General features: G+C 37.9%; 2 long non-coding RNA genes across 4 annotated transcripts; one reads left to right on the top strand and one right to left on the bottom strand.

Annotated features, from left to right (window-relative positions):
* Positions 1-1,715: 1,715 nt before the first annotated feature.
* Positions 1,716-3,236, bottom strand: LOC138140612 (uncharacterized). Of its 3 annotated transcripts, none has more exons than XR_011162638.1 (5): positions 2,973-3,236; positions 2,683-2,900; positions 2,439-2,624; positions 1,901-2,387; positions 1,716-1,843 (listed from the first exon to the last, which is right to left on the bottom strand). It is a non-coding gene; the product is annotated as an uncharacterized lncRNA (long non-coding RNA). The 3 variants fall into 3 exon arrangements; XR_011162637.1 differs by having other exon boundaries at positions 1,716-2,073; positions 2,123-2,387; positions 2,973-3,230; XR_011162636.1 differs by having other exon boundaries at positions 1,716-2,387; positions 2,973-3,225.
* Positions 3,237-23,153: 19,917 nt separating this feature from the next.
* LOC138140615 (uncharacterized) lies at positions 23,154-23,802 on the top strand. Its single transcript, XR_011162641.1, has 2 exons — positions 23,154-23,376; positions 23,428-23,802. It is a non-coding gene; the product is annotated as an uncharacterized lncRNA (long non-coding RNA).
* The last annotated feature ends 386 nt before the right edge of the window (positions 23,803-24,188 follow it).

Here is a 24,188-nt window from a genome sequence, read left to right as displayed (position 1 = left end):
GCAAAGCGAGCTGGGATTGTCGAAAGTGGTCAGGCGGTGTTTTGCACTACTCGATGCACTTATGGAGAGCAGCACGTCTCTTAAGAAACAAAATTAGCAGAGGTGTCGAAATGAATTCATCGTTCGTAAGGGCACGTCTAATATTATTTTGGAAACGGCCCGTAACCGAACGAAATTAATAATTGAATGGCAAAGCGAGCTGGGATTGTCGAAAGTGGTCAGGCGGTGTTTTGCACTACTCGATGCACTTATGGAGAGCAGCACGTCTCTTAAGAAACAAAATTAGCAGAGGTGTCGAAATGAATTCATCGTTCTTAAGGGCACGTCTAATATTACTTTGGAAACGGCCCGGAACGAAATGAATGTGAAAGAGAGCTTGGTGTGTCAACAGACAGACAGATTGCAGTGTTCTGCAATAGTCGAACGATAAAAATAAACATGGTGACCGACCGACCCGACCGACCCGACCGACCCGACCGACCCGACCGACCCGACCGACCCGACCGACCGCCGACCAGAGGATGGAGAGGACCAGAGGATGGAGGGGACCAGAGGATGGAGGAGAGGACCAGAGGATGGAGAGGACCAGAGGATGGAGGAGAGGACCAGAGGATGGAGAGGACCAGAGAGAGAGAGAGGAGGGGCCAAGGACCAGGAGGAGGAGGAGGAGGAAAAAGGAGAAGAAGAGTTTTTCAAGGAGATAATAAAATTTACAGAATAAAAAAATGAGTATTAATATAAAAAGAGATAGAGAGATAGATAGATAAATATATATATATATATTCGTATGAAGAAAATTACAATTAAAATTCGAAATTCATAAAATAATTATGGTAAATTATATGTTTTTAATTTGTTGTAGCCAATTTAGTTAAATAGTATACATATTTCAAACCAAGGTAAGAAAGTGCTTTCTTGCAGACCGCAGGCAAAGATTATAAACCGAGCCGTAGGCGAGGTTTTAAGTGCCTAAGGTCTGCAAGGGCACTTTCTGAACAAGGTTTGAATACTATTTTTTCCCTACCGGCACAACAAAACGGTTATATTCATCGCATTTGAAGATTTGACGTTTGTTCGAAAATTTGATATAAACAGGGTAAAGTAATCTATTTAACATTTATTTATATACATATCTTAAACTTTAATTTCAGTATAGAATCTCGGCTTTACAATGTCTGATACAGATAATAGAGAGTTTTCGCGTTACGTTCCGTTAAAATAACCGGTTCGCTATTCGCGAGCAATTACCGTAATCGTTTATTGTAATAATGAATCGGTTACGCTATTGCCTAGCAACACCGGCGTTAGCGTACACGGTTATCTGAAAAACGTAACGCGAAAACTCTCTAATATCTCTTGCACACCACCTGACATTCGGGCTGCGGCGCTTGCCACCGTAGGAAATTTATTACCGGAAAAATCGCAAACCAGATATAATAACAGTTATAATGACTTCAAGGAATGGTGTAAAACAAGAAATGTGACTAAAATCACTGAAAATGTAGTCTTAGTTAACTTCCAAGAAAAATCTGAAAATTATAAGTCATCGACACTTTGGTCACTTTATTCAATGGTAAAAACGACTGTAAATCTTCGAGACAACGTGGATATCTCAAAGTTTCCAAAATTAATATCGTTTGTAAAGCGAAAAAATGTGGGCTATATCCCCAAAAAATCGTCTTAAATATGACCCAAGTCAATTCATTCCTCGAAGATGCCAGAGACGAAGAGTTTATTGTCATAAAGGTAAGTACATGTATGGTGTATGTCACAATAATAAAAATATTCGTTTAGGTTGCTTTAATTTTGGGTGTAGCTGGCGCGTGCAAAAGCGACGAACTCGCTAAAATGTCCATTAATGATTTAGACATTAAAAATGATATTATTGTGGTAAATATACCTTCCACAAAAACTGGAGTCTCAAGAAAATTCGTTGTAATTGAGTAAAATTGGATAGAAAAAATTAAAAAATATGTTTCTATGAGACCTGCTGAATCATCACGTCTATTTCTCAATTTTCGTAATGGAAAAATAACCAAACACCAATTGGGCATAACACTTTCGGTAGTATGCCTAAAAAAATTGCGATGTTTTTGAATTTTGAAGATCCGCAGCTTTATACTGGTCACTGCTTTCCTAGGACATCTGCCCCTGCACTGGCTTTGCAAGGTGGGGGAGTTTTGGATTTAAAACGTCATGGTGGGTGGAAATCTAGCAACATTGCTGAAGGCTGCGTAGAAAGTAAAAAAAAATAGCACGGCTGGTTCAAATTTCAAAAGCACAACCGGGTTCATCTTCAATGACTTCACCTTCAGTTGTCCCATCTTCCAGCAAACCTGCCTTTTCAAACATTGATTGCAATGATGTTATGGAAAGTCCTACTGATCCTGCAAATATATTTAATCAGAACAATGCATTAAACTCGGAATATAACATACCAATTAATAGCACGAAATCAGGAATTACTATTCGAAATAATGAAAATTGTAGTTTTAATTTTAATTTCCACCATAATTAAAATGATAGTTAATGTTATTGTTCAATTACTTAATAGCTTGCTTCCGTTTAGATTAGAAATTGGAAGAAATTAATCAAAAAAAGTTGAGGTTAGGTAGCCTTTTAATCTGAAAAAATATAAAAAATTAAGTACTTAGATTAATTTTTAGAAGTTGTAGTACGTACCTAGCTTATCTGTTTATTTTCTAGAGTAATATTTTTGTACAATCGTGTAGGAGTTCTAAATAAAATGTTGGGTAGACTTATCTAAATTTGCACATTTTTGGACTTATACCCCTTTACCCACGTTCCAGTGAATTATTGCTCGCTTAATGTCCCATCTTCTAGCAAACCTGCCTTTTCAAACTTTAATTGCAATGATGTTATGGAAAATCCTACTGATCCTGCAAAAAAAGTTGAGGTTAGGTAGCATTTTAACCTAAAACATATAAAAAACTAGAAGTTGTAGTACCTACCTTCCTACCTAGCTTATCTCTGTTTATTTCCAGATTATCTGATTGATCTACCAACTTGCTTTATTGAATTGGCTTTCATTTATCAAATAACTTATTTCACTTCTGACACTTTTGACATTTGTATTTTGGTACAGTTTTACCATAAACATTTCATGATTAACTTTCTTACCTTAGCGAGAAAGTTGAATTTTCTCACCTCAAATGAGGTATCGACAGCCTACATTTCTAACCGGTAGGGAAAAAAAGATTTTTTTGAAGGCTCTACATCGGATCAGTCTTTATAAGGAGAAAATGCCACATTTACCACTACCCCCAAGTCCAGTAATTACGCGATGGGGTACTTGGATAGAAGCGTGTGACTTTTATTGCGCACATCTAGAACCTTTAAAAAATATTATCTTGTCTCTTGCGGACGAATTTCGTGCCATAATCGAATGCAAGTAACTTCTTAGTAGAACTTTCTTAATTTACCATTTAAAATTTATTCAAAACCATTTTAGTGGCTTACCAAAAATAATCTCATATTTTGAAAATCAAAATATCTCCCTAAAAGAACGTATGTATATCAAAACTCGACGGGACACTAAAAAGTTTGAAATCCACTCCAGGAGAGTTTGGTTCCCGGCTTCAACAAAAAATAAATCTAGTTTTCGCAAAAAATCCGGATTTACATATTGTTAAACAAATTTCGTTAGGAATATTTGAAAATCAACAATTAAAAAGTAAATACGAAAATTTAGTAAAGTATTTTGATCATTGTCCCTTAACAAATTGCGATGTAGAAAGATCGTTCTCAATATTTAAAGACCTGTTAACACCTAAACGAAATAGATTAACGGAAGAAAATTTAGAGAAACTTTTAATTATTAATGCCAATAAATAAGTCCATTCTCTGTAACACAACCTAATAATTTTAAATTCTTCATTTAAATAACAAATGAATTATAGAAAAAGTCAAATTACTATGCATTGGCGAGATGGCAGCAATTGCGTGGTCAGAGTGTTTTTTTCTGAAAACGTGCTGACACGTGTTCCGCAACAAATCAACGGAAAACCTGTATCTTCAAAAACCACAGCCCCTTATAAAGTGGGTCAAGTCAAGACATAAGCCATCCTACATCGTTTGCTTAGAACCGACATCACATTATTACAAGGTAAAGCAAAACATAGCTAATTATTTGGCCCCTTTTTACTGGCGATTTTCGCCGGCCACTGATAACGGTGCGTCGTGCGGTGCATGCAAATCGTGCCCGCTGTAGGCAACCAACGATGCCGATTAGAATAACGCCAAAAAATGAATTCAACCCATAACATGGACAACCCCCAAACTGAGCAACCCCCAACAATGAGCAACACCAAATTTCCGAAAAAATAACAAGCCATTATCTTAGCAGTAACCGCCGACTTGAAACTGGTAGACTATGTAAGGCCAATCGCAAACATCGTAGGAGCAAAACACATCATTTTTGCATCCCGAATATCGAATAACCGAATCTGCATATACCTAGACAGCGTAGAACTGGTAGACAGCTTAATTGCACAATACAAATCAGTCCAAATTAACGAATATGAGGTAAACATCAGGCGTCTTATCACTCCCTCGCAGCGCATTATTTTGTCAAATGTGTGCCCATCGATACCGAACGAAGTACTCATAAATGAAATCAAACGCATCGGTTACACGACCCTCTCACCTATGACACATCTTCGAGCAGGAATTCGGGATGAAGAGCTCACCCACATCCTAAGCTTCAAGCGGCAGATATTTGTGCAGCCCAACGATACAATTACTCTACCATCTTCCCTAGTCATCAAATTTGAGGATACAAATTATAGGATATTTTTCTCAAATGACTTAATTTGTTATCTTTGTAAGGTTCAGGGCCACATCGCCTCGCAATGTACTGCACCCCCAACACAGCAGGACAATGTACCAGAAATAAACCCAGACACCAACAAAGAAAACCAACAAGACACCGTACAAAACAACATGGACTGCGAAGACGAAGACACTCGCAAAGGAATAGAAAAGATGATAGGACAGAAAAGGGCGGCGAAGTCCTCTTCAGCTAGCGTGCCACACGACAGTACAGAAAATGACCTGGGGGAGACCACAGTGTTTAAGAGACCTCAGCAGCAGAAAAAGAGACTAAAAAAAGACGCAGAACAAATGAAATCTAGTGACGACAAGCTTCAGACAATACACACTTTCATGAATAACCTGACAGAACCAATAAAGACTGAAGCAAGTAAAATAGTTCACTTTTTCAGGAATGCATCAGGATGCAAAGACCCGCTGGCCCTTGTAGAAGAATTTACCGACGATATCGACCACTTCCTCGACTTACTGGCAAAACTGCACTCCCATTTCAAGGATCAGGGTATGAAACAGAGGTGCACAAAATACAGAAATAGAATAGCTAAACAATGCATCCACAGGAAGCAACCACTAACAGAAGTCTCAGACACGGAGGAAAGCTGCACGGACAGTTCCCTCTCTAGTTTGAACTAACTTCTTCTACTTCTCTATCCTTTTCACTCCGCAACAAGCCCTCTCAACAATACTACAGTGGAACCTCAACGGCTACTTTTCACATCTAGTAAACCTTCAACTTCTTATTTCAAACCTTAGTCCGTTAGTTGTGTGCCTACAAGAAACACACTTCACAAATCAGAAGGTGCATGTCATAAGAACTTACCAAGCTTTCTACAAAAACAGAGCTATCAGGGAAAGAGCTTCGGGTGGAGTGGCGATTTATGTTAAAGACGACATTCTCTGTACAAAGATATCCCTTGAAACAACTCTTGAAGTGATTGCAGTCTCGCTGTATTTACCAACACAAAAGCTTACGGTGTGCAATGTTTACTTACCACCTAATGCGACTATCACCGTACTAGAACTTAGTAAGTTAATCGAACAACTACCCAGACCATTTGTTCTTCTAGGAGACTTTAACGCCCACAATGTGATCTGGGGATCGAACCGCACTGACACTCGTGGAGAGATGTTAGAAAGCTTAATGGAAGATCACAACCTAGTTCTTCTCAATTCCGGAGCCAACACAAGATTCAACGCTGCAAATGGAACTTTTTCGGCTATAGACCTTACTCTCTGTAGTCCCACATTGGCGCCTAAAACTGCTTGGGAGATAGAGCCATATTTGCACAGCAGTGACCACTATCCCATCAAGCTACACCTCCATGGATTACGTCATGCCCCAGACTCTCAACGACAACCGAGATGGAATATGCAATATGCAGACTTCCAAAAATTTGCCGAAGAAGTCGATAAACAGCTACCGCTACTAAATGAGGAAGAAGATATAGACAACATACTGAATCGTTTCAACAATGTGATACTGGAAGCCGCCCACAAACACGTCAGAAAAGTAGGCTATTTCAGCCCGCAAAGACTTCGTACCGTACCTTGGTGGAACGCAAAGTGCGCAGAAACAGTAGCACAGTGCAAAAGAACTTTCCACAAAATGAAGAGAAACCCTACAATTGAAAACATAATCAACTTCAAGAAAGCTCGGGCGAAAAAACGCTTTACGTTAAAACAAAGCAAAAAAGAATCCTGGCAAGCTTATGTCTCAACTATCACATCGTCCACCCCCATCCGGGACGTCTGGAGCAAAGTAGGGAAAATTAGGGGAGTGTCCCGCAATGCATTAATCAGGGTGACTAATGAAAACGGAGATGTAGCAAGCACAAATGAGGAGGCTGCGGAGCTCTTAGCCACACAATTTCAGAATTCATCAAGCAGCTCAAATTATGATGATCGATTTCTCAGCATTAAGGCTGAATCAGAAACAGAACGCCTTCCAACTATCGAACTAATGTCAGACCATCCGGATGACAAATTATTTACCATGACTGAATTAGACGATGCCCTTTTAACTTCCCGTACAACAAGTCCTGGCCCTGACGACATACCACTCAGGTTTATACAAAACCTGTCAAGTAAAGGGAAGGAGAGGCTATTGCAAATTTACAACCTGATCTGGACAACACATCGCTTTCCTCAAGGATGGACCCAAGCGATAGTGTTACCGTTCAAGAAACCCAACAAAACAGACAGCATGCCAAGCTCATTTCGACCAATTTCTCTTACATGTAATATGTGCAAGGTACTCGAAAGAATGGTAAAACGGAGGCTTCTTTGGCGCCTAGAATCTAATAACCTCCTCTCAAAAGCACAGAATGGCTTCCGAAAACATCGCTCCACATTAGACAATATAGTAAACTTGGAATCCACAATCCGTAAAGCATTTGCACAGAACCATAAAGTCCTTTGTGTATTTTTCAACTTGGAAAAGGCCTTCGATATGACGTGGCGACATAGTATACTCAAATCGCTAAACAAATGGGGAATTCAAGGTCACATGTTCTACTTCATCAGGAACTTTCTTACAGATAGAGGTTTTCGTGTCCAAGCAAATGGTGTTCTATCAAAGCAGAGAGAATTACAGAACGGCTGCCCGCAGGGATCAGTACTTAGTCCATCCCTAATTCTGATAGCCCTGAATGATATAGGGCAGCATATATCTTATCCACTTTGCCACGTGATATATGCTGATGACCTCATAATATACACGACAGGAAAGCACATCGATCTACTAGAGCGGGAGGTACAAAATGGAATTGACAGATTGGAATCCTGGTCATATCAAACAGGGTACAGATTCTCAAGTGATAAGACGAAATGCATACTCTTTAGCAAGAGAAGAGTAAACCTAACCTCCAAGCTGACACTGTATAGCCAGCCTTTAGCAGCTGTCCCATCTATCCGATTTCTAGGAATAATCTTCGATTCACAGTTGAATTGGAAGGCTCATATCACCTCGATACATGCAGCCTGTACCAAAGCTCTAGGACTTCTACGCAGCTTGGCAAGTCAAAACTGGGGGGCAGATACTAAGACTCTACTCTCCATTTACCGGAGCCTAATTCGATCGAGGATCGAGTATGGATTAATAGCTTTCGGAGCATGTGCCAAAACAACGTTCAGGCAACTCCAGGTGATACAAAACGCAGCCTTACGAATTGCCTTAGGCGCCTATCGCACCACCCCCACGGCTAGCATGCATGTCCTCTGTCAAGAGCCACCTTTAACTCTAAGACTTGAACAACTAACTCTTATTTATGCCGCGAGAGTATCCGAAAGAGCTGACTCTCACTCAAATTATCGGCTGTTATTTACTCCGCACACCACCACCTTATACTCGGAGTCTAACCAGATCGCCGTCTCCTAGAAACTTACTCAATGTCGTTGCCTTCCTTCTACAGTACTGAGCATACATCCACCCCCCCCCCCCCCCCATGGACCATAGTTCGACCGAGCATCTTCCTTGACCTGGCCAAATACAAGCAAGCAGATACGCCACCCAGTCTTCTTGTCAACGTGTTTTACCAACTCCAGAGCAGATATCCCACTTCAACCTTTCTCTACACAGATGGATCAAAGATCAGAAATGATGTAGGGGCAGCGGTTTTCTCACACAGACACACAGCGCAGCTACATCTGGCCTCCTACAGCAGCATATTTTGTGCAGAACTCGTTGCCCTACTAAAAGCGCTCCGTATGATAACCGAAAGCGAGAAGTCTGAATTTGTGGTGTGTACTGACTCTTGCAGTGCGCTACAGGCTCTCCAGCACCTCTACTCGGACAATCCTCTAGTGCGGGAAATATCCGAGATCCGTCAACGCATTCATTTGCAAGGGAAGGAGTTGCGGTTTATCTACTCGCCGTCACATATTGGAATACATGGCAACGATGAAGCAGACACACTAGCCAAGATGGCCGCAGCTAACGTAGACTCCCCATTAGCTGTCTACAACTTGATGGCAGACTTCACAGGATACATTAAATCGAAAATATGGGAAAAGTGGCAAACATCGTGGAACCAAGTAGACAACCATCTCCATACAATTCAGCCGATCGTCAGGAAAAAAATACTTCTGCCAAATGACCGCAAGTCGCAGGTGATGATCTCAAGACTCCGATTAGGGCATACCTCGCTTACCCACTCGTGGTTGCTGGACAAGAAAACCCGACCAACTTGCAGCTTTTGTCAACGGGAGGCCGCCACCGTACCACACCTGTTGCGCGACTGTCCAGCCCTTGTCGAACAACGGGGTAGATACAAGCTAGATACAAATGAAACATACACAAAGGTCTTCAACGACTGGCCCACACTCAGAAACTACCTGAAGGAAATAAATTGTCTGAGCAAAATATGATGAATGTAATACACATTTTGTACATCACTAATGGCCATAGTAGCTGATGCGATGACTTTTCTTTTAAATAAAAAAAAAAAAAAAAATTGCGTGGTCAGTTGCCGCGAGGTGTTGGGACAGTTAATTCCATTTTATAAATTTTATTCAAATAAATTCGCAAACCATTTGTGCCGGCACTGGACAATCGCTTCCGTCTCACGCTGAATAAAAGCGCAACAAAAACGATACAGTCGGCCTGTTCAGTAATAAAAACCATCGCAGGTCGGATTAACTAGCATTATTCCGTGCGCTGATTGTATTTATAATATTGGGTGATATTAATAAAAATAAGCAAATGCTTCCAAGCATTTGCTACTTAGCATTAGCATTTGTTTTAAAGTAAAAGCTTTTGCTTCTAGCAATTGCTTGTTTTGGTATTAATAAAGAAAACCTCTTGACGAAAGCATATGCTAGTGACTTGACAAGTAATTGCTTGCCGTTCAACGCAGGGCGCCAGGAAAATGTATCCAAAGTGGTGCCTTGTCTATAATTTTTCCCGTGACAAATTTTACAACATTCGATACAATTGGTTGACTTACTTCCATGAGTTCAGCTACCCCAATCTGAAATCCTATACAGAGCAAGTCACATAAGGCTTATTTTTGAATTTATTTTCTAGGCAACCAAAAATACTAATGACGCTGACCACTTGGTACCGTTTATAATGTGATTTAATTTAGTAATCAACGTAGGTATGTAATTTGGCTAAATATGTCAAAATGACGTTATCCTATTCTGATTAATGAAATCAAAAATTAAATTCATCAACTGTCATTTTGACATTTTTAACCAAATTATACCTACGTTGATTACTAAATTAAATCACATTATAAACGGTATCAAGTGGTCAGCGTCATTACTCATTAGTTTTTTTGGTTGCGTACAAAATAAATTCAGAAATAACCCTTATGTGGCTTGCCCTGTAGATAGTTTAACAATATTTATTACTCTATGAATAATTTTATTTTTTATACCTGGATCAGCCACATATCGCAACAATATTTTTATTTTCATCACCGAAGATAAAGCACCACCACGTGTTTCTTCATCGTCATTCCCAAGAAAATCAGCAATCCACTGAACACTTTCATTTCGGAAATGAAACAATTTTATATCATCTTCTCTTGTAATGGTATTGTCTTTCCTTTCTTTGTAAAATTTACGGTTTCTTGGCACTTGGAACATACTTTTATGGTGCTTTAACAGCCGATTTATAACTACTAGTACGACTTGAAGGAGAATGTCATTTATCCTAGCAATTGCTTACTATTTCATGTAAATGCTAAACTTTATTAATAGTAAAAGAAGCAAATCCTAATATCGTCAAGCAAATGCTTTCTAAAACGAGCAAAAGCATTTGCTACCTTTTATTAATACTGGCCATTGAACAACTCTGAGCGATTTGTACTTGGTTAGCGTATTTGCATGGAAATTGATTCTGCGCTCCCTACTTAACGCCTATTTAAATCCGATCTCTGCGTAATTGAATTCAAAATGTATACATATTGTTCTCCTGAAACTCATCTTCATTAAGCTAAAATTCTACGTTTCTTAAAGGTTAAAAATAAGGATTATTTACTTCGCCGCATAGTAACTATGTGGAAAAAATTCACCGTCCCACAGTCGCTGTAAAAACAAAGTTTCATGTGACGCGAACAGTGCGTGTTTACAAAGTTTCCATCACAGGAGGCTAAAAAGTAAATTGTCAGGGAGAAACTCTCAGACTAATATGAGGTAAAAGAGACCAGTGCGCCCACGCATTCGAGTCTCAGGCATCTCAGGAGAGTTAAATAAGGCAACTTTACTCACTTATTTGTCTCAGCAAAATGAATATGTCTTCGAGAAAAAAATCTGAATTGAAGCTTCTAAAATTAGCTCAAAGTATCTTTTGTGCACTGATCAAGGTGGATATTTCAACTTATAAAAAGGCCCCGAGTGTAAGGTATTGCTTAATCGGTCTGGACAGCTGCACGATTTATGATGCTGTAGAAGAAGTATCTAGATGTTTCAATTGCAACGGTTTCAATCATTCGTCACATAAGTGTAAAAGCGCTCTAAGCTGTCCTCGCTGTGCGAAGGAACGTGCTGCCAAAGAGTGTAATGCCTCAGAGCTGTGTTGCGTAAATTGTCTAAAACTAAAGGAAAGAGCTGAGGATGAAGTTATTGACTACAATCACGCTGCCTACGGTTACGATAAGTGTCTAGCTCACCAACAAAATGTTGGTGGTATGAATAGTAGGATTAATTATTTTTTAATTCAGCTTCTACATGCGACTTTGATTTGATAGCCATTTCTGAGACGTGGTTATCTGACTGTGTCTATTCCTCTGAACTTGTTGATCATTATTTGTTTACTGTATTTAGATGTGATAGAAATTTTGCTACTCTGGGTCTGTCTAGGGGTGGTGGTCTCTTGCTGTTAGCTCGTAACTCTTACTGTTGAAATGGTTGATGTTTCGGCAATTCGTAAGAGTGTGCCTTCCCTTGATGTGGTTTGCTGTAAAGTAGTGTTGAACTTTTTGACCAATATTCATCTGTTTGTTTTATACTTTCCTCCATTTTTGACAACTTCGGATTCTCTAACTGCGTTGAAGTGTTTTGAGTTGATGATTAGTTCTTTTTCTTCGAAAGTCCTACTTGTTGGTGACTTCAATGCTCCTGGGTTTGGAAGTGTCGGTCGTGGTGTGTCTGATTCCAAATGCTCAGCTGTTACAAACTTTTTGAGTACATTGAATCTTTCTCAACATAATGTTGTTGATAATGGTAGTTTAGGTAGACTACTACCACTACTACTGTCTTGGTTGCTGATTTCAACTGTGAAGTACATCATGATTTCTTGCCGATGTTGATTGAAAGCAGACATCATCCTGTCCTGTTTTGTTCCTGTACTATTGAGGTTGCGAACTCGTTTACTGCACGTCAGATTCCGGATGTTGCCGCTTACAATTTTAGGAAGGCTGATTTTGTAGGTTTGTGTATCGAACTTATGGGTGTTGATTGGAGTTTCGTATCAGTTTGTGATGATCTTAATGTTATGTGTGAACATTTCTATTCGAAACTATATGAAATTTTTGATCTTCATGTACCACTCAAGAAGTGTACGACGCGGCACTATCCTGTATGGTTTAATTCAGCGATCATTGCTAAAATCAGGAAGAAGAGTATTTTTTCCAAAAAAATATAAGCGCACTGGTCTTCCATCCTATTTTATAGAATTTAAGAACCCAAGACGTGACGTGAAGCGTAAAATTGATGTGGCTCTCCGTGATTGTATTTCTAAGCTCCGAGAAAATTTAGTCCGTGACCTTAAGAATTTCTGGTCATTTGTTAACAACAGAAAGGGTTGGAGTAGGATTCCTTCCCGTATGAGCAATGGTGGTCATTCTTTAAGCTGATTTTCGGAAATTGTGAATAGTTTTGCGACTCATTTTAAGAATTCCTATGATACTGTAGATGCTCCTGCGAACTTGATAGATGTTCCTGGAAATGCTACATTCCATTTGTATAACGTTTCAAATGCTGATATTTTGGAATCCATTGGATGACTTAAGTCGGGCCTATGTTCAGGTGATGGTGGAAGTCCTGCTTTTTTGATTAAAGACTGTAAGTTCTTACTTCTCCCTCCCCTTCGTGTTTTGTTCAACTTTATTCTAAGGTCGGGTGAATACTCAATCATGTGGCAGGTTGGACGAGTTTGTCCAATATTTAAGTCTGGAGATAGAAGTCTGATCAATATAATTACCGCCCCGTCACAATTCTGTCTAATTTCTCTAAGTTGTTTGAATCTATCTTGTATAGGTTTATCTATTCAAATGTTAAGTGTCATTTTTCGGAAAATCAGCATCGTTTTGTCTCTTCGCGTTCTGTGATTACAAATCTAGTATGCATTACGGACTACACTGCCAATGCTCTCGATAACAATACTCAGGTTGACGTGATATACACGAACCCTCATTAATTTTGTTGGATAACGCCAGTTACCATAGCAGGCAGAAGGAAAAACGGCCAACAACTGTGTGGAAGAAGTGTGATTTACAAAATTAGTTACAAGAAAACAACATCACATATAATGCTGCCGATTAAATGGATACTCTGCTTAACATCTGCAGAAATAATTACAAGGAAAAAAGTACGCTGTAGATGAAATACTTGAACAAGCAGGACAGTTCTACGCTTGTCTCTATACCATTGCATATTATTATGCGATTGAGATGGTATGGAGCCAAGCAAAACGATCATTTGACAAAGAAATCATTAAACCCAATATAGTCCAGTCAAAAAAGGCAAAAAAGGGGTGAACCTCGGAATGAAAGATAATAAGCTACAAACTTGTATAAATCTTTGTTTCGACATTTTATAAGTTGGCTCAAAAGTCTCATAGAATCTCGCGTACGCGAGTCAAGATATTGAAGGTCAAAGGTCGCAAAAATCGGTTTTTTGTAAATATCTTGTTTCCCTTGCTCCAAATGACATTTCCAGTTATTACAAAAGTTGTAGAGCATAGAATTCTCTACAAATTTGGTCTTAAGGAATATTTGATACATTTAACCGTTCTTGAGATAGAGCGCTAAGAGTGGGGAGCGTTAAGCCGTATGATGATAACGCTAGGTAACTATGGACTCCAATACATAGTACGATTTATAAAGTTAATTACTTACTAAAAATATTATAATATGAGACCACAATACTTGAAAGATATCATATCTTTGTCAGCGGGTGAAGCAGGTCAGAAGGCACTAAGAGCTTTAACCAAACTGTGCAATTTTTTATTATCTGGGCAACTTCCTTCAGAAATCTGCCATTTATTGTATGGTGCGTCTTTATGTGCCCTTAACAAGAAAGATGGAGGACTTAGACCGATCGCTATCGGAAACTGTTTGCGAAGATTGACCTCAAAGCTAGCCTGTTTTCAAAGTCGAAATATTGTAAATTCGTATTTATCTCCACACCAACTTGGAGTCGCAACTAAACTAGGATGCGAAGCAGCAATTCATACCACACGAACCTTTGTTAATAACGATCAAAACCGTGGCAAAGTTCTTCTTAAATTAGATTTCAAAAATGCCTTTAACTCAGTCGAACGGGATTGTATTCTGAAAGAAGTCCAATGTCATACCCCACTTCTGTACCCTTATCTTTATCAATGCTATAGAAATCCTTCAACTTTATTTTTCGGTAATCATTTAATTTCTTCTTCTGTTAGAGCCCAGCAAGGAGATCCCTGCGGTCCCATGATTTTTAGTCTTGCGATTCAACCAATTATTTTATCTTTGGATTCTCAAATGAATATATGGTATTTAGATGATGGAACCTTAGAACCCAGAAGTAGTTTTATCCGACTTTAAAAAAGCTATAAATTTATCTCAGGAAATTGGCCTTGAATTAAACTTTAACAAATGCGAGATCTTTTGCTGTTCTGGAGACACAGATTTAAAAGTCATAAAGGAATTTCAAAATTTAGCACCAGGCATTAAAATCTGTGACCGAGAAAGTTTATCTCTTTTAGGCTCTCCAATCTTTGACCAAGGTTTCAAAAACACCGTCGAAAAAACTATAATTACAGTTGAAAATCTTTTAAACAAAGCTGAATTCCTTAACAGACACGTGGCTTATACTTTAATCAAAAACTGTCTTTTCATACCAAAATTTAATTTTTTATTAAGAACAACTCCATTTTGGAAATTTTCTAATTATGTTAATTCAATTGATTCTTCTTTAAAGTCTTGTTTAGAGAGAATACTTAATTTACGTTTAACTGATTTACAATGGCGTCAGTCCACTTTACCGATTAGATTTGGTGGTCTGGGAATTCGTCGCATTTCCGATATTTGCCTCCCTGCTTTCCTATCTTCAATTAATGGGGTTAAAAAGCTTGTTTCTTTATTACTAAACTCAAAGGATAATGAGCTTAATATTCACCATTATGATGAAGCTTTAGCAGTCTGGGGTGTAGCAAATGAGAACGAAATACCAACAATTACAGAATTTCAGAAGAATTGGGATAATATTAATATCAAACGAATAATTGCCAATGACTTAATCTTTAATTCACCTCGAGACTTGGCTCGTTTTAAAGCTTTGCAATGCAGAGAATCAGGATCTTGGTTACATGCAATACCTTCTCCTAATATTGGTACTCTTTTAGATAACACTTCCTTCCAAGTTTGTATTGGTTTAAGATTGGGTTGTAATCTTTGTACACCTCATATTTGCAAATGCAATGCGAAAGTTGACGAAATTGGCACCCATGGTCTAAGCTGTTTCAAAAGCAGTGGTAGATTTTCAAGACACACTGAAATTAATTCCATTATCAACCGGTCTTTAACTTCTATTCATGTGAATTCAACTTTAGAACCAAACGGACTGTCTCGGGATGACGGAAAACGCCCTGATGGCATGACTTTAGTACCGTGGATTAAAGGTCAACCTTTGGTTTGGGACGTCACTGTTGTAGATACACTTGCAGACAGTTACGTATTGAAATCATCTGAAGTCTCAGGTTCTGCCGCTGAAATGGCTTGCAAACGCAAACATAGCAAATATAGTTCAATCATTTCGTCAAACTACGTGTTTAAAGGTTTAGCATTTGAAACCTTAGGCCCTTGGTGCAAAGAAGCCATCGATTTTATTAATGTCATCGGAAACCGACTTATCGCGGAATCAGGCGATTCAAAATCAAAGAAATTCCTTTTCGAGAGGATTTCCCTTGCCATTCAACGTGGAAACGCTGCAAGCATTCGGGGCACTTTTCCAGATTCCGCAATATTATCGGAAATTTTTGTATTATAAAACAAAAATGTTTATGTAATTATGTTATTAATATAAGCTTCTCTTTATAATATGAAGAAACCTTAATTATTTACTAATTAATATAGGTATTATATTAATAGATACCTATGTATTATTCATAAAAATCAGACATCCTTTTAATAATATTTAGGTAAGTACTTAATTGATATTAATATGAAATAGTTTAAATAGGTACATTTTAATTATATTTTTATCTATCATAGTTATATTTTAAGTAGCAAAGAAATTAAGTATTTTTTCTTTGAAATGTGTAAACTCTTGAATACCTAGGTATATTACTATCAATTATTAAAATGTTTGAAAAACATTCCAATTTGGATCAATCAGCTCAAGTATTTCAGCAAGAAAACTGTCCTCTAGAAACATTTTTAAAAATGGGGTACGTGTCTTTTTAGCAATGTATAATGCTCCAAAATCAGAACACAATATTGACAATTTTCGATATACGCAATTCATCAAATCAACAAGACTCAACAAACCGATGCAGTTATCATCTCTTCCACCTACAAATGCAGCATCTCAATCACGTCATCAGGAATATGGGTGGATATTGCAAAATGACATCTTGGAACCGACAACAACATTATTACTACCAGCACCAGAAGAACTGCTCTATAGGATATCTTGCAATTGCAAGAAAGGCTGTGGTTCGAGTTGCGGATATAGAAAATTAGGCTTGCAATGCTCTTCAGTTTGTGGTCAGTGTAATGGACAAGCATGCCTCATTGCTTCATCATATCTAGATGGTCTTAAAGAAGAAAGTGAATATGCCAGAATATAACAAACAACCAGAATGAATTGTGTTCAGTTTACCTGAACTTGGCTTGCGGCGTCGGCCATCTGCCACCCTACCCCCCGCGCTCGTAGTTATAATAGTGGTAGTTTTAGAATAAGTTTCACTTACAATTCAGAGCTTGACATCAGAGCAAGCGTAAGTCATTTTTGTACACTTATAATTCAGAGCTTGACAGTAGATCAAGTGTAAAGTGTAAGTCATTCATGTATGCGAGAGCTCGGCAAACATCTAGCGTGTGTCTCAATAAATCATAGAATAATTATTCGCCTTTGATTCACGCGCAACAGTTTGGTCCTTCGAGCCGGATTTCTCGCATTATCATCATAAAACAAAGTGTTTCCACACCATAACATCAAAAAAGAAAAAACCCACGACGAGGACGTCCTTAGGCAGCGTGAACATCATCAACGAGCAGCTTCACGACCAGGTCAACCCCAGCAGCGTGGACACCAGACTTCACACCAGTAAGTGCAGTTCAAATCCATTTTTCCATTCCCAATTTCAATCAATTTTCGGTATCGACGTTACAATTCATAAGTAAACAATGACTGCCGAAACACTTTCATCGTTAAACATAAAGCGAGGAGCTATAAAACGCAAATTAACATTGGCTCAAAATGCCTTTCCAGATTTATCATGTTTAATGGAAATTCAAGAACGGTTAACAAAATTAAGACCTATTTATGATGAGTTTTTTGAAATTCAAATGCAGATTGATGATATAGAAATCTCTCTTAATCAAACTTCTACTGCAGATCAAGGTACGACTTTTGATAAGGACTACCACAGTGTTTTGTCAAAATTACGCACTTTGGAAGCCCAACATAAACCACAAAGTCAACAAACAACAATTTCAAATCCGATTTCAAATTCAAATGAAGTAAATCAAAAATCAATTCCAGTTAAATTACCAGAATTAATATTACCGTCCTTTGATGGTTCATATTCTGACTGGACCTCTTTTTACGACACTTTTTCAGCTCTAGTCGATCAAAACACGCAACTTTCAGAAATTCACAAATTTCACTATTTAAAATCGTGCTTAAAGGGTAACGCAATTAAAACAATTGAATCGCTAAAGGTGACGGCTGAAAATTATTACATTGCCTGGAATCTTCTACAAAATCGGTACAGCAATCAAAGATTAATTGTTCAAGAGCATATTTTTGGCATTTTAAATCACAACAATTTAAACAAACCATCGTATCAGGAATTGCGAAAGTTATTAGATACTGTATCAAGTCATTTAGAAGCTCTCAATGTACATGATATCACCCCACAAAAGTTCCGCGACGTTACTTCAGTTGCAATAATTTCGGAAAAATTAGATTTCGTGTCTAAAAGAGAATGGCAGTCTAAATTAACGGCTAATCTACCCACATGGGATCAACTAAAGGAATTTTTAGAAAAGCGATGCGAAACATTAGAAACATTACATCTAATGTCTAACAAATCCGTTAGTCATGACAATAATTCAAAAAAGGTGAACCCTAAAGTAGTCGCGAATGTGTCGACTAACAAAGTCAAAAAATCAAATTCCGACAACAACAAAATCCTCACTTGTCCGTGTTGTTCGCAGAATCACAACTTATTTCATTGCGCACAATTTATCAATTTAACGGTAAAAGACAGGATCAATCTCGTTCATTCAAAAACCTTATGTAACAATTGTTTTCGCAATAATCATGTAGCATCCACTTGTAAATCGGAATATCGATGTAAAATTTGCAAGGAATCGCACAACACTTTATTGCATGAAACTCTTTCACAGACAAATAATAATCAACAACCACCAACTGTGTTGAAGATAAATTCACATCAAGTGTATTTTAGTAACGTAATACTTCCCACGGCACAAGTCCAAGTTTATGATCATTTTGGTAAAAAACACGTATTTAGGGCTCTTTTAGACAGCGGCTCTCAATTAAATTTTGTGTCAGAACGAGTAGCAAAGTTGTTAAAACTAAAATTACAACCCGTAGTTCTGTCAGTCGCTGGCATCAATCAGTCCCTAACAAATGCGTCAAACGTAACAGATATCAAAATTCAGTCGAATTATGAAGATTATAATTCGAATTTGTCGTGCGTAGTCATTCCTCAAATTTCCGAATTTTTGCCATGTAATTCATTTTCAACCGCGAATTTAAAATTACCACAACACATCCAATTAGCAGATCCTACATTTCATGTGAAAGGAGCAATAGATTTATTAATTGGTGCTCAAGTTTTCTTCCAACTCTTGAAGCCTAATCGCGAATCTTTGGCACAAAACTTTCTTCTGCAAGAAACGAAACTTGGTTGGGTTGTTGTAAATTCCTGTTACAACAATAGACAGGATATTGCAATTCGAGGTTCATGCCACTTCGTACAACCCATCCCTGAACAGATGGTCCACAAATTTCGTAGACTGGACTCTTTTAAAAACGAAACAATCATAAACCAAGACGACGCTCTCTGTGAGAAAATATTTGCTGACCATTATAAACGGTCGAAGACGGGTAAATAAGTGGTCCCTTTGCCATTTAAACAGGAAAAACGTCATTTAGGTACTTCTAGAGCGGGTGCCATAAAGCGTTTCAAATCGCTACAATGCAAATTTAGAAGGGACAAAGGTTTTAAAACGGTCTATGCGAAAGTGATTGAAGATTACTTCCGACAGGGACATGCTGAGCAGGTACCGGCAAACGAACTCGACAACCCTTGTTATTATTTACCGCATCATGGGGTAACAAAGGAAGACAGTACGACCACCCAATTGCGTGTGGTATTTGATGCGTCGGCGAAAACCTCCAATCAAAAAAGTCTAAACGACCTGTTGTTAATTGGTCCCAAAATTCAGTCAGATTTGTATTCCATTCTTTTACCTTTTAGAGAACATGTCGCGTTCACAGCTGACATTATTTCTCGTGGTTGTACTCCTAAACAATTGATTGACAATAAATTATGGTTAAATGGACCAACATTTTTGTGGCAAAACGAAACCGATCATTCGGACAATATCAAAAATATCATTAATCCTTCCGAAACAGAAGAACGACGTCGAATTGTATGCACAAAGGCAGTAATTAATAAGGAATCATCCGAATTATTATTAAAATATTCATCTTTCAAAAAATTAATTAACGTCATTGCCCTCTGCTTTCGATTTTACAACAAAATTAAAGGTGAAAAAATAACCGGACCGTTGTCTGTTAAGGAAATAAGATTTAGTCATAATGTTATTGTAAAATTAGCACAACAAGAAGCATTCCCCGACGAATACAACTGTCTCGTAAAAAATAAACCACTGCCCAAATCTAGTCCACTAATAAAATTAAACCCATTTTTGGATGCAGACTCAATTATCCGAGTAGGCGGCAGATTGATAAATGCAAACATTTTTTACAACAAAAAATTTTCAATTGTCATACCAAAAAGGCATCACATAACAAATTTAATTGTAGAACGAGAACACCTGCGTCAATTACACGCGGGACCTCAAGCCACCTTAGCGGCAATTAGAGAATCTTATTGGCTCTTAGGCGGTCGCAATACCATCCGAAGAATACTACATAATTGTGTACTTTGTAGACGCGCATCCCCAATCACATATGAGGAAATTATGGAAAATTTACCTGATGCCAGAGTAAATCTTATCAGACCGTTTCGCGATTGCGGTGTCGACTACGCCGGACCTATTTCTATAAGAGAAGGAAAAGGTCGTGGAAAGAGGTCTATAAAGGCATATGTTTGCTTATTCATATGTTTGGCTACCAAGGCAATTCATTTAGAGTTGGTTACCGACTGTACGTCATCATCATTTATCGGAGCATTTAAAAGGTTCATGTCCCGCAGAGGTAAACCGTCAAGAATGTACTCTGATAACGCAACCACCTTCAAAGGAAGCGATCGCGAATTAAGATTCATTCATCAGGAAGTCGTAAAATCAGAACTTTTCAAAAATTGTATTTCAAATTGTGCTGAGAACAATGTTGACTGGCATTTTATACCTCCTCGTTCTCCGCATGTAGGCGGTATTTGGGAAGCAGGTATTAAGTCCATGAAATTTCATTTCAAGAGAATTATAGGTCAGTCATTGTTTACATATGAAGAGATGTACACATGTCTCACATTAATTGAGGCATGCCTCAACTCGCGGCCTATAACTCCCCTATCCTCAAATCCCGATGATTTATCCCCACTCACACCCGGCCACTTCCTAATTGGTACTGCACTCACCGCCCCGGCCGAATCTGACGTGACCGAGATCAACATCCATCGACTGGACCAATGGCAGAAAATCCAACAAGTACGCCAACATTTTTGGAAAAGGTGGTCTCGTGAATACATTGTCGAACTGCAACAACGTTCAAAATGGGCCACATCAACGCGCCCTGCAGCTGTAGGTGACATCGTCATCGTTCACGAGGACAACATACCCCCCTTGTGCTGGAGTCTCGGTCGCATCGAAGCAGTGCATCCTGGACGCGATGAAAAAGTGCGAACTGTGTCGGTCCGAACAAAAAGTGTTGTGGTGAAACGATCAGTGCACAAACTGAGCCCTTTACCGGTCTAGTGTTGTTGTCATTTGTGATTCAATGATTCAAAGATTAATGTATATGTATTGTAGGTTAATTAATTAAGGATTTGTTTATATTTATAGTTTTAATCATTTTTGTACATATCAATTTAATTTAAGTCAATTAATCACATTGTTTTGAAATCAGAGCATTTCAACGGCGGGACCATGTTCAGTTTACCTGAACTTGGCTTGAGGCGTCGGCCATCTGCCACCCTACCCCCCGCGCTCGTAGTTATAATAGTGGTAGTTTTAGAATAAGTTTCACTTGCAATTCAGAGCTTGACATCAGAGCAAGCGTAAGTCATTTTTGTACACTTATAATTCAGAGCTTGACAGTAGATCAAGTGTAAAGTGTAAGTCATTCATGTATGCGAGAGCTCGGCAAACATCTAGTGTGTGTCTCAATAAATCATAGAATAATTATTCGCCTTTGATTCACGCGCAACAAATTGGAAATTCAAGTTGAGCGACCAGAAGAGGAAGACGGTGACGAACAAGAGGAATATTAAGCTGCATGCTTGCTATTAATCATAAAAATAACAGAAAAAATTCCCCTCACATTTAAACTTGAATCGTAATAGATTTACGCTAATCTGTTGGTAAATAAAGAATACATATAATTAAAATGTAGTTAAACTATTTCTTTGTAATATCTTATTATTAATATAAATGAAGTCAATATTACTAAGCAGATTTAAGAATAATACCATTAATATCTAGAAATATGATATATTAATTAGTAAAACTAAGGTTTCTTCATAATTATAATATTTTTAGTAAATAATTAGCTTTACAAATCGTAGTATCTAATATGTAATGAAGCCTAGCGTTATCACACATACGGGTAAACGCTCCCCACTCTTTGCGCTCTATCTCAAGAACGGTTAAATGTATAAAATATTGCTTAAGACCAAATTTGTATAGAATTTCATGCTCTAGAACTTTTCTAATAACTCTAAATGTCATTTAGAGCAAAGGAAACGAGATATTTACAAAAAACCGATTTTTGCGACCTTTGACCTTCAATATCTTGACTCGCGTACACGAGATTCTATGAGACTTTTGAGCCAACTTATAAAATGTCAAAACAAAGGTTTATACAAATTTTCAGCTTATTATCTTTCATTCCGAGGTTGAATCCCTATTTGACTGGACTAATATGGATCCCATCAAAGCAATGGACACATAGGTTGGAAACTGTAACACCTGAACAATGGGGTAATTATTTTCGGCATACACACAAGTGTATTGCAGAGTATTGAGAGAGAGAGAAAAGTTTTTAATCAGAACAGTCCAAGAAATTATCATAAACGTGAACGTAAATACAGATTCCAGTGATAGTGATTTTGACTTTAACGGCTGTGAAGAATTACAACAATGTTCATTATATTTTTTTAAATTTCAGGATTGTATAGTGGCAAGTGTAGGTATAATTGTCCGTTTACTCTAAGGTTATATTGGGGCCGTAAAAGTAGTTACCTCCAACAGTATAGGACGATTGCGCCGGTATTACCTGAGTTGTTTTAAGTCGATGGTACGATTGCGCCGAGGCGACCCAAGTGGTTGTTAATACCTGGGCACGATTGCGCCGCACCCCTGATTCTGTAAGCCCCTCAATAAAATACAGGTAGTAGGTAATGGTGGGCCCCAACGATGTTTAAAAGCAATTATGAAAACTAAATAATATAAAAGATTCTCAACAAACCATTTATTTACAAAAAAATATATACAAACTATATACCATTCACGATGTTTTGGCATAAGGGGAGGCTATGATTTCATTTTTTAACGTTGGATACATGTTTGATTTCTGTCATATCTGCTGTCACTAAAGTGCCTGACATGCGGACCTATCAAAATGAACGTAACATGTTGCCGAATTTACCGTAATCATAATTAAGCGACTTTAAAACGTATTGATGGTGTTTGTATTAGACTGCAGGATATATTTTCAGTAAGTTACAATGAAGTCAAGTTTTTTTTTTGTGTATAAATTGAATCGTAGGTGAGTACAAGATAAATATGTAGCAGGAAGAAACAACGACCCAATTGAAATGGCACAGGGTTTTTGTAACACCTATTATAACTTCGCGATAGAGTTGTGAATTTATGGCTTGATCCTGTGATTGATATTGTGAAGAACTTATTTCGGAAGATTGGGCAAAATTAATGTGAAATCTTTCATTTGAAAACGTTCTTCCTTTAATAATTTCATTAGGAGAATCTGACTCGGAATTTGATTGGGATTTTGATGCAGGTAATGATTCAGAATTTACTAATGAAATTATGGAAGTTGAATAGTTTTGTTCTTTTTTGTCATAGACAATGGGTGTGTAAATATTTTGCAGAAAGATTCGAATAAAGTAAGGCTTAATAAGTAGGTACAAGATTTTATACAATCTAGTTTTAGGAATGTTTTGGTTAAAATGAAAAATTCATTGAGAAGTTACTAACTGGTTGGTTAAGACACTGTATAGGTGGGTTATCTAAGTGGTGCATAAATTAACAGGAGCCACTTCGTCTTTCGGTCCCGGTCCCTACTATTCTGTAGTCTATTCAAGTCAGTTTCCTGTTTTGTAAAATTGGATTAAAAATGTGTGAGTATTGTTCTATTGCAAACTAGTAAAACTGACAACAATGCACTAGACAATGACGCAGTTTATAACCTCAAATTTAGAAAACCATAACCAAATTCAACAGACAGGCTTTACTGCCAACTTAAATGCACTTTTTCCATGGCCTCCCCTTATGCCAAAACATCGTGAA

Source organism: Tenebrio molitor, chromosome Y (genome assembly GCF_963966145.1).
Source record: "Tenebrio molitor chromosome Y, icTenMoli1.1, whole genome shotgun sequence".
In the NCBI taxonomy this organism is placed as follows: domain Eukaryota; kingdom Metazoa; phylum Arthropoda; class Insecta; order Coleoptera; family Tenebrionidae; genus Tenebrio; species Tenebrio molitor.
Note: the sequence above shows the minus strand (reverse complement) of the source record. Positions and strands in the feature narration are given on the sequence as shown.